At 36.5% G+C, this 14,315-nt stretch overlaps 1 long non-coding RNA gene across 1 annotated transcript; it reads right to left on the minus strand.

Annotated features, from left to right (window-relative positions):
- Positions 1-2,443: 2,443 nt before the first annotated feature.
- On the minus strand, positions 2,444-13,014 carry LOC140331989 (uncharacterized). Its single transcript, XR_011921005.1, has 4 exons — positions 12,758-13,014; positions 12,260-12,344; positions 5,397-5,498; positions 2,444-2,766 (listed from the first exon to the last, which is right to left on the minus strand). It is a non-coding gene; the product is annotated as an uncharacterized lncRNA (long non-coding RNA).
- Between the last annotated feature and the right edge of the window lie 1,301 nt (positions 13,015-14,315).

The raw sequence follows: 14,315 nt of genomic DNA on the forward strand, positions 1-14,315 counted from the left end.
AATGTGTTTAACAAAAAAAGAATTTCTTTTTCACTTTTTTTATTCAAGAGATTTTAAAAAAATCCAACAAAAATAATTTATTTTTTTATAGCCAGATTTGAATAAACCTAATACTGTTTTTATATAACAAATAAAATACATTTATAATAATAAAATAATTTAACTAAATGATTCTGTGCCATCAGAAAGCAGGGTTTCAGTTATAATAACTGTTCACTTCTGATCAGAATAGGTTTATTTTGATACATTTTTGTTCACAAATTGTCCATTTGTCAATACAATTGGGGAAAATAATTTAAACTGAATGCAGTAGGGCCCGATTTATTAAAGCTTTCCAAGGCTGGAGAAGATAGACTATCATGGGAGAATCTGGGGGATCCAGCAAACTTTAGATACATTTCTTAAAAATCATTTGCTGTTAAATGTTTTCAATCCTGGACCAGATCTATTCCAGGTTTGTTGCATTGCCCAGGTTCCCCCATATTAGTCTATCTTCCCTAGTCTTGGAGAGATTTAAAAAAAAGGCCCAACAACTTCCTCTTCAAATATATGGCTAATTTGAAGTAAATATTTTTACATGATGTGTTATGCCTCTGACTACTCTTCATATTCCAGGATATTTAACAGTTTCTTAGCAATCATATTTCCTTGGTAAAGCAGAACAGGTTCCCTGAACCTGGATTCTTTATGGCTAGCCATTGAAAAAACGACTCCTCTACTGAATGCTTCTCACAGAGCAGCAAATTATAACTGTGAATCATATTGCTAATGTCCCTGTTCATCTACACACCATTACTATAACTATAATTATCTTGGGAAAAAATTACTTTGATTTTGTATGCATTTTTTTAAACTGACTACAATGTCTTAATACAATCTTAGTTCTACAGGTAAACATCAAGTAAATGGCCAGAAATCCCAGAGCAAAATAGAATAACTAAAGAGACAGCATGACAGTAATCATCTCCTCTCAGTCAGGCATGCTCCTATTGAAACTTCAAAAACAGCAACCAAAAAAAAATCGCTCTTACTAATAATTTGAGCTATGATTTGATTTGAGTAAACAATTGGATTGGAAACTGGAAACATGATAAAAAATATCATTATGTTTCACTGACTCTTTTAGGGACCTGAGAAAAGTAGACATATGCAACAAGATTTGGAACTGAAGTGCCTGATATAAAGCCAAGTAACAATTAGGTATATTATTTTATGTATTATGTTTATGCCTAATTTAGGGTAATAGTTTAGGATGTTTGCTTGTGTATGTTTATGTATTGATAGATACACAGGGCCTGATTTATTAAAGCTCTCCAAGGTTGGAGAGGATACACTTTCATCAATGAAGCGGGGTGATCCAGCATACTGGAATGGATTTCTTCAAAGTCAATGGCTATTTGTTTGAAAATGTTTTCAATGCTGGACCAGATCCATTCCAGGTTTGCTGGATTACCCGCCTTAACTGATGAAAGTGTATCCAGCCTTGAAGAGCTTTAACCAATCAGGCCCACAGTTTTCGTTAGTGTTTGCTGACCTGTTCATCCTCACACCAAAAAAAAGCTAGGAGAAAAAAGGAAAAAGTCTTTTTTACAAAAACAAAGTATGTTCTGCCAAATAACTATAACTAATAGCAGTTTGTTTCTATTCTTTATTTTAAGCAGCATTTTGTGGGTACAATCACTGCAGCATATTTCTACAGTGAAAAATTTAATAAGTTGAGAACAAACTTATTTAGGTCCCTTTAAGCCACACTAATATTTTGCATAATGTAGCCTCATTCACTTTTCATTGTATCTCAACTATGCAACAAGATCCTTCTTTCCAGTTCTAAAGCTGGGAGTTATAAAAAAGTGAATAGAATCTCATGATAAATTGTATATGTTGTGTTGTACCCTATGTATTTATAATACTAGTCTGTGCGTGGGCTCAGCTGCATGCTGTTATGTTTGTGATCCCACTAACATGCAACTACGTATCTGTAAAACGTTATATCAAGCTTCAGATTAGACAGCTTTAAATCAGTTACTTTGGACCTGATTTATTAAAACTCTCCAAGGCTAGGTTTGCTGGATCACCCAGCTTCACTGATAAAAGTGTATCCTCCCCAGCCTTGGACAGGTTTAATCAGGCTCTTTGCTGAAATTGATTTCAATGTGTTATATTCTCTATATAGAAGTAGTAGTGCTACATGAATAGTGACTAACAAAATGCAATGTGAGAGCTCTGCTTTTGAGTATGTGGGCTAATAGAATGAAGAAATATGGCAACATTTTCCAATACGAGTAAAGTGTATAAAGAACAGTTATAAATGGAATAAAAAATAATAATGGAAGTGTAAATGGAACCACTTCAGGTTTTTATTGCTGATGCAAAAATGTCAGCACACAGTTCTCAGAAAATTCCTTTATTATTATTTCATGCAGCCTGGCACAGTGTTTTAGGGAACAGTGGTCAAAGACAAAAAAGGCCATTGGACCCCATAAATAATGTTTTGGTCTGAATTACAGTTTTAAATCAATCAGATTTACCATTGTTTTGCAGTGCATATTTTTTTGCTGTAGGTAAGTAGGTAGGTAGTGTTGGATAGTACATGGATGATCAAGAGTTTTTGTTGCTGTCTTTTTCCAGTTAATTTGATTCCCTCTCTCATCATGTTTGTTTTGACCAATGACAATGGGGCAAGGAAGTGAGGGAAATCAAAATGTGGTTGCCAGCACAACAGTAAAAGGAAATCATCCAGTAGGGACACTTGTTCTCATGTTGTGTCTAGAGAAGAAGTAAAGGAAAACAGGAAACAATTTTAGCTATAGATATACCTATTAGTTTAATATCATGACATTATCTGCATCTTTCAGCTTGAAAGCTCTCTACATTGCTCTTACTTCTATACCATGACCGTCTTGGCCCCAGTAATGTTGCAGCACTGTTGTTCTGGATGTGGTTTAGACAGTTTAGCAAACATCTTTGGGCTTAGTCATATACAAATTGTATTTCATTTATTACATGTTATTATGTATACATTATAGTATTCCAGCAGAGGGACCCAGTTTGATTTATTTTTCCAGGAACCCAGTTTATCTAAAACTATGTAACAATTTCATGTCAAATGTATGCATTCATATGAACATAAGCCTAAAAGTTCTTTCCACAATGTTCTTTCCTTTATAATTTTTTTTTAATTTATACAGTACCACTAAACATTACAAAAATATGTTTGAATGAATAGGATTCAACATAAAAAAAGAAATGTCAAGAAAATGTGCTTTTTTTGATAAATGTTTTGATGATATTATATGAGTTCAGGAGTACCTTGTGGCACAGTGGCACAACAAATCACACACAGCTTTTAGACACTAAAGCAAGAAAACAAAAAAGTTCAGTTCATCAGACATAAGATTTCGCTTTAAAGAAATGTTGTGACATATCTAGGTCTTGTGTACCTTGTTGGAGTGCAGAGCAATAAAGGTTGAAAATCAACATTTATGCATAGGTTGCTTGAGATGGTGAATTCTGTTTCACTGTAGGCATGCCTTGGTGGGTTTTGACTTTGGAATGTCCCTAAAGACAAAACTGGCAGGGGGACTCAGCTGGAGGTATTGACCAAGAAGCCATAATGGAAGATGATATCTGACAGAGATCTACTTCAAAAACGTCTGCAATTACCATGCCTGGTTTGTGGATATCACAATCTGATCAACCATCAATGGAGCTTTGACAAACTGGTCAACAGAGTCAGGGGCCCCCCCAATACAACAGTGGCATCTGCTGGAGGATATCAAAAGGCACACATGGACAGAAGATCCCAGAAGTGAGATTTGGAGGACACCCGAGGGATGGAAGCATAAGTGTGGTTGAATGTGGGGTCCTGGTTATTAAAAAAAAGGTCTGCACAGAGCCAAACTCTTTCTCTTTCTTTGGGGTCCAGCCAAGATACAGATTATAGAGGAGTATCTCTGCCTACCGTATTACTTTTCTTTGTAACTATTCAGGAACTCCTTTTAGATATTTATTGTAAATTTGTTTATCATTGTCATTTTCTTTCACTTTAAATAAATATCTTTTTATTTAAGAGCTGTGGTATTATTTAAATAGAAAAAAATGACAACATATAAGAAACAGAAAATTTTCTTTCATACCATCGGAATCTCCCGCATTTCTTGCCATGTAAGGTTCAGAGGCCTACAAAGCAATTGACCCAACCATTCCTTCTGAGCACAATTTAACATATGAATCCTCGGCACCATTATACAGATTATAACATCACACTTGGCAGAGACTCAGTAAAATAAGGTGTTTGAAAAAGAAAATAACAAGAAATAGTTTCCAATTAAGTGATTCACTGATGCCAGTAGAGAACACATGGACAACCTCAACAATTAGAAAAGCTACAATTGAGTGTAAGGCAGCATTATTTCACAGCAAGGCACCAATGATAAAAGGCAACTCTCATCTTTTATAGTCCCAATTTTCTCATGATCCAAAGACACCCTTACGTTTACTTTGATATCACAATAACATTTTAATTTTATACAGACAATAAAACTAAGTTATGAAACAGCCCATTTTTGTGGTCTACCACTTCCAGACACTTATGGCAATATTTAAAACAGAAACATAATTATCCTTTATTACACTACATATACGTCATGTTAAAAAAAGCACTTGTGGAAATTGACTTTTTCAAAATATGTAAACAGACAAACATTAGATCTTCATTCAAACAGTACCTACAGGTAAAGGTAAAACAATTATTCTTCTTCCTCTCAATTATAAATGCAACAACAATTTTAATAGATGTAATATAGCACTGGGCTCCAAAAACTGGTAGTTTTCCATTTAACAGAAAATGCATCCTGTAGATATAAAGGAGGGGTCTTCAAAAAGTTTGTGCACTTTTATATTTTTTGCTGGAAGCAGTTAGTGCGGAGGGATAGTAATTGGACGTGTTTTTGAGAGTGTCACGTGACCAGGAAAAATGCATCGCAAAGGAAGGTGACTATGTAGAAAAGTGATATATTTGTTTTTGAAATTAGTATTAAAAAATAGTTAAAGAAAAGTGTGAAAATTTTTGAAGAACCCTTGTATTTGTGGGTTTTGCCCTTTTAAACCCCTACAACATGGCAATGGAATGCAAATTTGAGGTTTATAGGCTGCCTTGGTCAAACCTCCGTTTCTTCTCATTGAGCCATCCCTTGGTGGATTTACTAATGTGCTTTAAATCCTTCTTATGAAGAAAATACGGTTTCATATTACCTTCAAGCACATTTTCATATAATGCAGACTAGTTGAATAAATGACTGAAAGAAGCCCAGTCCCTAAAGCAGAAAAGCAATCCCAAGTCGAAACATTTTCATCACCATTTTCATCACCATCAAATTTGGTATCAGGTACCTTACCTGAAATACGGTCTTCCATTTTCCCCAAAGTTGGCTACTGATACAGTAAACACACAACTATCTTCAATTATTCAGTGTGCAGCACATTGTTTCAGGTCTGGTCTGGGAAAAAGAATAACAAACATTTAGTAAGTCCTGAAAGACCCACAATTGACATTTGGCCAAGATCGGTAAATGCCAACTTCTTTTACTTTGTAGGGAAAAAAAGGGCCCACAAAAATAATTACTGTGATAAATATATTTTCTGTTTCAATCATTTAATAAATTATTATTATATTAATTATAAATTATAATTATAATTTTTTTTATTAAAATATTTAAAAAAATGAAAATAAGATTAGTTCCAGTCTATATTTTACAGAAATTCAACAAAATCCCCTGACTTTTATAACCTGTAGGTGTCTGGATGTAAAGGATAGCATTTTTGCAATAAGAACCTCAAACATTTGAGAAACAAAATATCAAATATACTTTTATACCCAACTGTCAATATGAAAATACTACCCATCACAATGTAGGAATTCTGATAAACACATATTGAATTTAATACCAGTGTTAGTCATTTTTATCTACATATCTATGAATTGAGTAAGAAATGGATAAAACCCCAGTCAGTTTTTGTGCCATCTGTGATCCATTGGAGAGAAAAATCTCCAATTTTGCTGCCATGTGGACATAGCAGGAAGAAAGAAGAAATCACTCCAAAGTGGTGACAATGCTCATCAGGAGAAAAAGAGATTAAACCCAGGCTTTCATGCTAGAAGTGACATGATAGTATTCCTAGTAATGATGAGTTCTACATGAGCCCTAAATCTGCAAACATCTTTGTCATTCCCACATTAGGTAAATTATATATAATGCTGTATAATGGCCACTACATCAACTCATCACTTTTCCCGTTTGCGGCATAGAGCAAGGCATTCATTTAACTTTACTACTGCATTTGCAAACCTGCAGTGGATCAGGTCCAGGATTGGAAACATTTGCTAACAAATAGCAAATGACTTTTAGGAAATCCATTCCAGGTTTGCTGGATCATCCAGGTTCACTGATAAAAGTGTATCCTCTCCAGCCTTGAAGAGCTTTAGTAAATCAGGCCCAAAGTGTAGACTGGAAATAGTCTGTTTACAGAAAAGTATAAGACTTTTTTAACGCTTTAGAAGTTTTCCTAAGGTACATCAATTCTAGAAAGGTAATTAATGTATTTTCTGTATTAAACAGAAAATCATTAAAAAAGTTTGTTATTCAGGTTCTAAACTTCACTTTTGTGAGCTTCAGTTTAGCAGATCAGCAAGGTCTTTAATACTCGTTTATCTCCTTAATTGGGTACTTTGGTACATAATGAAAACAAAACAAGCAAGCAAAAACAAAAGTATAGTTTGCTGTATTTATATTTTTTTTACTTTTTCTAAATAATCTGCTGGATTAATGGCTAAAATTATAATATAATTTAATGAGCAATCATGTACCATATGGTTTTCACAAAATATTGATTTTAGGGACAGCAATCAAAAAAGTTAAAAAATTGAATCTCCAATGTTAAAGTAATTTTGCCACTTATTTAAATGACTTCCTCTTATTTAATGGGTGTCAGGATTAAAGCTCAACATTTAGAGCTAAACAGAAAATGTAGTTACCTAACATCATGTACCCAAATTTAATGGTCCCAAGGTGATTGGAATACTCAGCGAGAGAAGAGAACAGCGTGGTTATACAAACGTTTACTCATCTATTCACAGTCTTAGGAAATTCTTCCTTGATACTTTTTTAATACTTGACTGTGGTATGCAAGAGCCCCTTTCCCAATAAACCATTTTCTTCCACACCATCCTATTCTTTTAAATAAAACCAACAGGCAGATGCACTGGCAAAAGGTGAAACGCAGCCTCTATATCCACCTTTGCCAGCAATGCTTCCTTCCCATACCTTCTAACCCACTTGATCACGCTATCAAACGAGGCATAGGCATAGAACACAGCTCAGGATCAATTGCCTCATTCACAAAGTCCCCCTTTGGAAAAGATGGATGGGTGTATCAATCGAAACTTATTTGCCTCCTTCTTAGGCACTAGGCCCAACGATGACACCACTAAATTCTCCAAAGTGGGGCGAAGAAAAGGCCCAGCCATACACCCCAAACATACCCTTCCAGTACTAGTGTAACACTACCTCCAGCCCCCCCGCCCCCCCCTTAATCAGACCAGCCCCCGCAGAACCCCCCATATTCCATCCCCCAAGCGGACATACATAAACAACACTCCCCCCACCCCCCTATAAACCCCTCCACCTCCTTACTCTGTCAACGACTTTCAATCCCACCTGGAGGCCCTGTGGCAGGAACTCCAGGTGCCCCGGAATAACCACTGCCATCCTCCAAGCACTCCTCCGGACTTCCCCTTCTAATTAGATGTCCTCAGCTCCAAAAGCTTCACAGGGGCCAGCCACATCCAGCCCGAGGGCTGGCACCACGGAAGCCAGCCTCCTGCTCAAACCTTCTGGTACTCTATGGTACCTTCGTGTGATGCTATATTAATGGAGCTGGCTCCGCCCACAGCCATCACACCTCCCGAGGCCTCCTACAGGGATTGGACCAGGGGTTCCTGCCTTCCGCCTGCCTTCCTCCGCCACCGACCGGCCATGACTGCACAGCTCCTTGCACCCCTCGTACCTCTGTATGAGCCACCAACCGCACCAGGGGACAGGCCGGTGCCCGCAGCAGCAATCTCTCCTGGCCTGGCCTCCACCGATTGGGCCCCAGACATCTCAGCCAGAACCAGTGAGGCCGCCAGCTCTCAATTCCTGGATGACCAGGAGCGCTCCCTCCGTAATGGTGTCCCACGGCTGCGCTTCCGAGAGCTCCGTCTTTTATGAGGATTCCTCTCAGCGCCACCAGCAGCCACAGTAGCCAGCTGACAGCAAGGCGACCTGGAGGGTCCCTTGTGAGGCTCCTACCATGACACCGAGCCCTCTGGATTTCTGGGCTCAGGCGCAGCGGTGGTCCACCACTGGACCTTCAGCACCTCAAGCAAGTGAAGCCAGCTGTCCTTCCAACCATCCTGGACCCATCCTGGAGCAGCTGCCTGTAATTGAGCCCACAAAGCCTAATCTCACTCAAACTTCTGTAAAACTGAACTGCCCCTTTTTCCACCTGTAGTCTTTTACGCCCTTTGTTACCCCTCCCATTGTTATAACAAAATGACCAATCCTACAACTTTTATTAATTACCATCCCCTTCACACAACTCTTGACCTCTCGGCCTTCCCCCCACAGTCATCTTAGCCCCCGCCTAGCTCCCCTCTCGCAGGCTAAGAGGCCTCCTTATACTAATTGTAATATAGCGACAGATTTATCCATATGGTGCTAAATTCTAAAGTATGTTTCGGATACTGGATGAATGGGAACGTTATTTCATATTACTGAACAAATGTGACTAACTACTAACAACAATCCAAAGGATATTTTTTTCAACAGGAGTAAATCTCCTTACTGCCAATCTTGGGAATCAAGGTTACCTATTAAACAAGCAGCAGGTCTTGAAATGTATGCAGGAAAATATGGACCAGCTTTTGACAGGACCTCTAGCAGCTTACAGAACAGAAGCTGTATGCATAAAGCTTGTATTGATTTGGAAAAGATTCATACAGGCTTGATTAGCATATTGATGCCTATTTATGAATATAGTAATGTATGCCTGGCCAGTAAATTGAAAGCTCCAAGTATGTAACAAGAAATCAAAATCATTGGTTCTCAGGGGAATAGGAATAGGTATCCCATTTTAGTATCCTGTTTTGCTACATAAGCTTGCACAGTGTTTTTCTAAACTTTTTTGAAAACGAACTTATTTTTCATGAAGATTAAGAAAGCAAATATTTACACAATTTTTTTAGTTTAAGTTTTTTAGCAAATTATGTTTTTTTTCTAAATAGAAGGGAGGGCACCAGTAAAGATTGAATGGGAATCCAGGAGTTTCCTGAGATACTTACATATCCCAGGAGGCTTTGGGCTGCTCCTTCTGTGCATTTTTTACATTTACAGGTGAAAATGTTACCCAAACTCACAACATAGGCAGAAGCCAGAAAATGAAGTAAGAAGATGGCAGTGGCAGTGCCCGGTGGTTCCTCTGCACTGAGACGAAGGAAGAATCTAGGACCGAGTGGGCCTAAATGCAAGCCAGTTGTGGGGGCTTGAACGCTCTGCAGAAGTAAAGGTAATTGTCATTTTTTTAATAGTTTTTCATTTATTTATTTTTTACTCAAAGGTTAAAGGGGCTTTAAATGGCTCATAAATGTTACAGAAGATCTCTTCAACTATCCTGGACCTTCTCTTGTACTCCAAAATCATCCCAAAAATCTTCTAATTGTTATGGACAGATAACCCACACCTCAGGTAACAAGCTCCAAAAACCTTTTGTATGGTCTTAAAAAACAGCCAATAATCCTAGATCCAACTTCTATAATTAGCTTCATGTAAGCTTTTACCTGTTTTCTAATTACAATAAACAGATATAGTCCAGCCAGTACAGCCCTAAAATTTCACAAGCCAGGAGGAAAATTGTAAGTTTAGTTAATGATCATTGTATTTTTTCTCCATAATTGTTCAAATTGCTGCAGAAACTGAAATTTTCATTAGTGATCACGACAATGTAATGCCAGCAGACAGTATTGTCCCACCCATAAAAAAAAAGCCTGACAAAAACAAGGATAACAAGAAAATTAAGCCACAGACATAACCTACTTGTCTGTACTTTCATTTTCACTTCCTACGCATCTTCTGAATAAGCAGCACACATGCTTTTCTTATTTTTTTTGTTTTTGCCAAACTTTGATGCCTTAAAGACCTGTTAAAAGTATTTTTTAAATATATCACAATATGTTTAGTTTGGTCTTCTGTCATGTTTCCTCAAATGTAAGTGGTTCATCTAGAACAACAAACAATTATTATTTGACATTGGATTTCCAGATAGCCTAAATGTCCCCCTTTTCTACTATCAACTGGATTCCTCCATGCAACATATAATCTGAAGGGGGTCTGGTATTGAATGGTCCAATATGACAAAGTATAGAGGATGCATGCAAAAGGATAAACACTGCCAATATATTGAGTTCCCTGTTATCTGGCACCCATGGGGTAGATTCCAGATAGTTTCTGGTTGCATGAGAGTTATAACTGAAAATAGGCCTAACTAATTCTTTACCCCATATTATACCATAAACTCCCTAATATACAATCAGAATGTCTTACAAAAATGCATTATAATAGCAGCATTAGAAAGAAAGTCTATACCCAATTGTAATTGGTCAGGAAAACAGTGGAGGCCCTAAATAAGGGAGTGCTGAGAATGCATGGGAGCATTGGGAGTCATACACAAAGCATTGGCTTGCTGATGACACCACTTATTAGTGCATTAGGTTTAAGCTCTGATTTTTTTTAAAGTTTTTGTGCCCAGATCACAGGCCAGTTACCTAAATTCTGGATGACAGAAAGTTTACTGTAATATGATTCTACAATATAAATCTACAAGTCCTTCCAGATTCTTTTACCTGTGTAAATATTTAAATACTCAAAAGCAAGTATTTTGTTATAGCTATTTGAGTCTGCCAACAACTTTAAAGGTGACACTTCGTGATTCTGTGCCTGTGCTGATTGGTATCAAATAATATTGTTATCAGCTATCTGCAAAATATGAAAAAATAGAGGTGGTCAGTCCTGTCCTAGGGTTACAAGATACAGTATAATGAGTAAACACATACCAAGAATTGAATCACCACATAAAATTAAAGGAAAAAAAGACTGGAAAAATGAAAATCAATGAAGCCACTGCATCTAAGAGCTTAGTACACTGCAGTAAAAATGTAATTTTACCTATTTGTTTTAGATGGTTTAGATACATTTTAAACCTAAATGCACAGTGCCTTCATTTTATGTTTCTTGGCTGTGACCTATATGGAATTTTAATCATATATATTTATTATACTTTAAATAAAAGGCTTTTGCAAGTAGAAATACTCATATTAAACTGCAAGACTTTAATTTCTCAAAGTAAAATACTCAACATAATTGCACACTACCTGTAGGCCTCTTTCTGTTTTTAATAATTTCTAACAAAATGGTTTCATTTAATCAGCTACATTTCCCTGACCTATGTTCCACACCTGTGTACATAAAATTTCAGTTATCAGAAGCAATCCAGCCCCCTTTAACCTTAAATCAGCTGAAGTGCGAGAGAAGAAAAAGCCTAAAGTTGAGGTGTGAAAATAAAAAAATAACAAAAGTAACAGATTTATTAGCAGCAAGGTTGCAAAGGAAGGTGCCCTTTCTTCCTAGGTTACTATGCTCTATGGCGCACATAGTCACAGTTCTTGGTAGGTTTTCATTATTTATGGCTATATATATTTTTGTAATACTAGGTGTCACAAGTGACACAAATACACTGAAAAGTACGCTCTCTGTGGAGAAAGTCTTCAGAACTGTCTGGTGATTATCAAAGCATTATGTAAGGGAAGATACAGTAAGCTTTGCTAAATATGGCTCACGGGTTGCAGTTCTTAGACACCCCAGTGCGGATGGCAACATTATTTGGTGGGTGTACTTTCTTCTTACATTTATTGGCCTTTAAATTTGCAGTTGGCATTGGTCAAGCCAAAATAATTTGGTTCAAATTTGTATAAATGATAAATAAGAGGACAGGGAGTGCTCAGAATTGTTTGAATTGGGGATTTTTTACTCAGGATCTGGAAAATACCAGTAACAATAGACTCACTAGATCAAAGTACATAGCATTCTACCACTGTGGAAGAAAAAACTGTACTGGGTCAATTCTATTTATGTAATTTGAAGTTCATATGTCTTCATATGACCTTTACCTTGTTTCTTTGAAGAATCATTTCTCAGAAATGTCCACATTCTACCTGCAGACTGACATCAAGTGGAAATATTCCAGGAATAGGACTTCACAGAGAGAAAACAAAAGAATGTAGCTGTAATAATACTTTAGAGAAAAGCATACAAATATTATTCATGTGAAAAAAGACATCCAACAGATCAGGTACATTTTAAAGCAGATGATGGGGCTCGGCCATAATAAGAATTTTTGGAAAAGAGCAACAGAGCAACACCACGGTTAGAACCATCATACAGACAATTGATGTAGTTACCAATACTCCTGGCATTTTCTCTTCATTCCGTACAGGAGGCACTCAAGTCCATATCTCATTATATCTTACCTCTTCCACATAAAAATGAGTATGAGTAAACAGAACAAGTGTATGTTTAGTAATGTATGTATAGTAAACAGAACAAGAAACATGAGACTCTGGTAAATTACACAAATATAGGTATAATAGTTAAAAATCTGCATTTACCTTTTCCTCCTTCTTTTTCCAAGGATTATTTTCCAATTCAGTAGCATCTGGCTTTATTGGAGCTCAAGGCTCAATTTATTCTACGGGGAAAAATAAGGATTAAAATGACATGATCTGTTTTGGAACAAACATATTATTTAAATTGTCCTCTTGAGGCAAATGAAATGCTCTGCATACCAGTAACTGCACAACAGAGAAGGAGAGTCAGTGTGGCAATTTATCATCCATACACAATTAGAAATTCAAAGCAAAGTGGGGGCTGATTTCACAAAACTATTTTTGTCCTAGTTGGTTTGCATATTAAATCCCAAGGCAAGTATCAGACGAGAATCTGACGTGTGTACAGAGCTAGTTTGACGTCGTTCATGGGGTCGTCCTGACAGATCCAGGAACGACGACCGATTGTAATACAAGTGAAGGGGAGAGAGCACAGTGGGGTGCAGCTCCATCATTCTCCCCCCTCTCATCTCCATGGAGCATGTATGTACAGCACTCATTCATGCATCTTCCAGTCTTTTGTCGTTGTAAAGGATTGTGAAAGATCCTTTTCAACTACAAAAATCTAATGTGTGTACATAGCCTTAGTACTTTGGTTATGTTTTTATAAAACTTCAGTTTAAAATGTAATTAAACCTCCCCTTTCCTCATTTCATGTGCCATCTAAGAACAACAGATTTCACATTCATGAAGTGTATTTTCATAAAGTACAGATAAATGTTTAAGTAACGTTCTACAGTGCAATTGTCGTCATTTGCAAGGCAGTATGAAAACTAAGTGTGAACATAATACTTAATTAACACTACATAATTCATTGTATTATGCTAAGCGATGTAAAACTGAGTAGAAGACTTTTCCTTCTAATTTCTACATTTAGTTCCTTCTTTAAACACACCTTTTATACATTTTGGAAATATAAATTTTGTACTCATATGTTTTTCACTGTTACATAAAATAGCAGAATGTATTTGTTGTAAAATAAAAATCAAATATTATAGTATAGAAAACTAAGATTTTTCATAAAAATCATTATTTCATCCCACTCATATTCTCTATACCAAGTTGAATAAGTATAATAAAAAACATCATTATTGCACAGAAAATAAGAAATATAGGAAGGATCATTTACAGATAACAGGTTGACTTAATTGTTTGAAATGCTGCAGAACCTAGAAAAAAAACTTTTAAAGTGGAATACTGTTAACGTGAACCTAGCACTGAGAGGTGATTGAAGTTGCCATTTTTTTTTTTTTTTTGTTTCATTAGTGTAATTCACACACCTGAAACAAGCACGCAGATAACTGTGGGACAAGTTGTGCTGCTGAACACCTGAGCAGTATACTCATTCAGGGGAAGTGATTCTGATAGTATTAAAAGAAGAGAATCAGAAAACCAATCAGGCAGATTTTGCAAGTGTTTTATGTAATAATTACATAAGCAATAAAGTGTAACAAAACAAGACATACATAAAACTACTTTTAAAGTGCTTAACACATCCTAAACAATATAAAGTAAATTGTACATCCAAAATATTTAGATGTGCCATACAAGTGCCACAGAG

This window comes from Pyxicephalus adspersus, chromosome 5 (assembly GCF_032062135.1).
Source record: "Pyxicephalus adspersus chromosome 5, UCB_Pads_2.0, whole genome shotgun sequence".
Classification (NCBI taxonomy): Eukaryota; Metazoa; Chordata; class Amphibia; order Anura; family Pyxicephalidae; genus Pyxicephalus; species Pyxicephalus adspersus.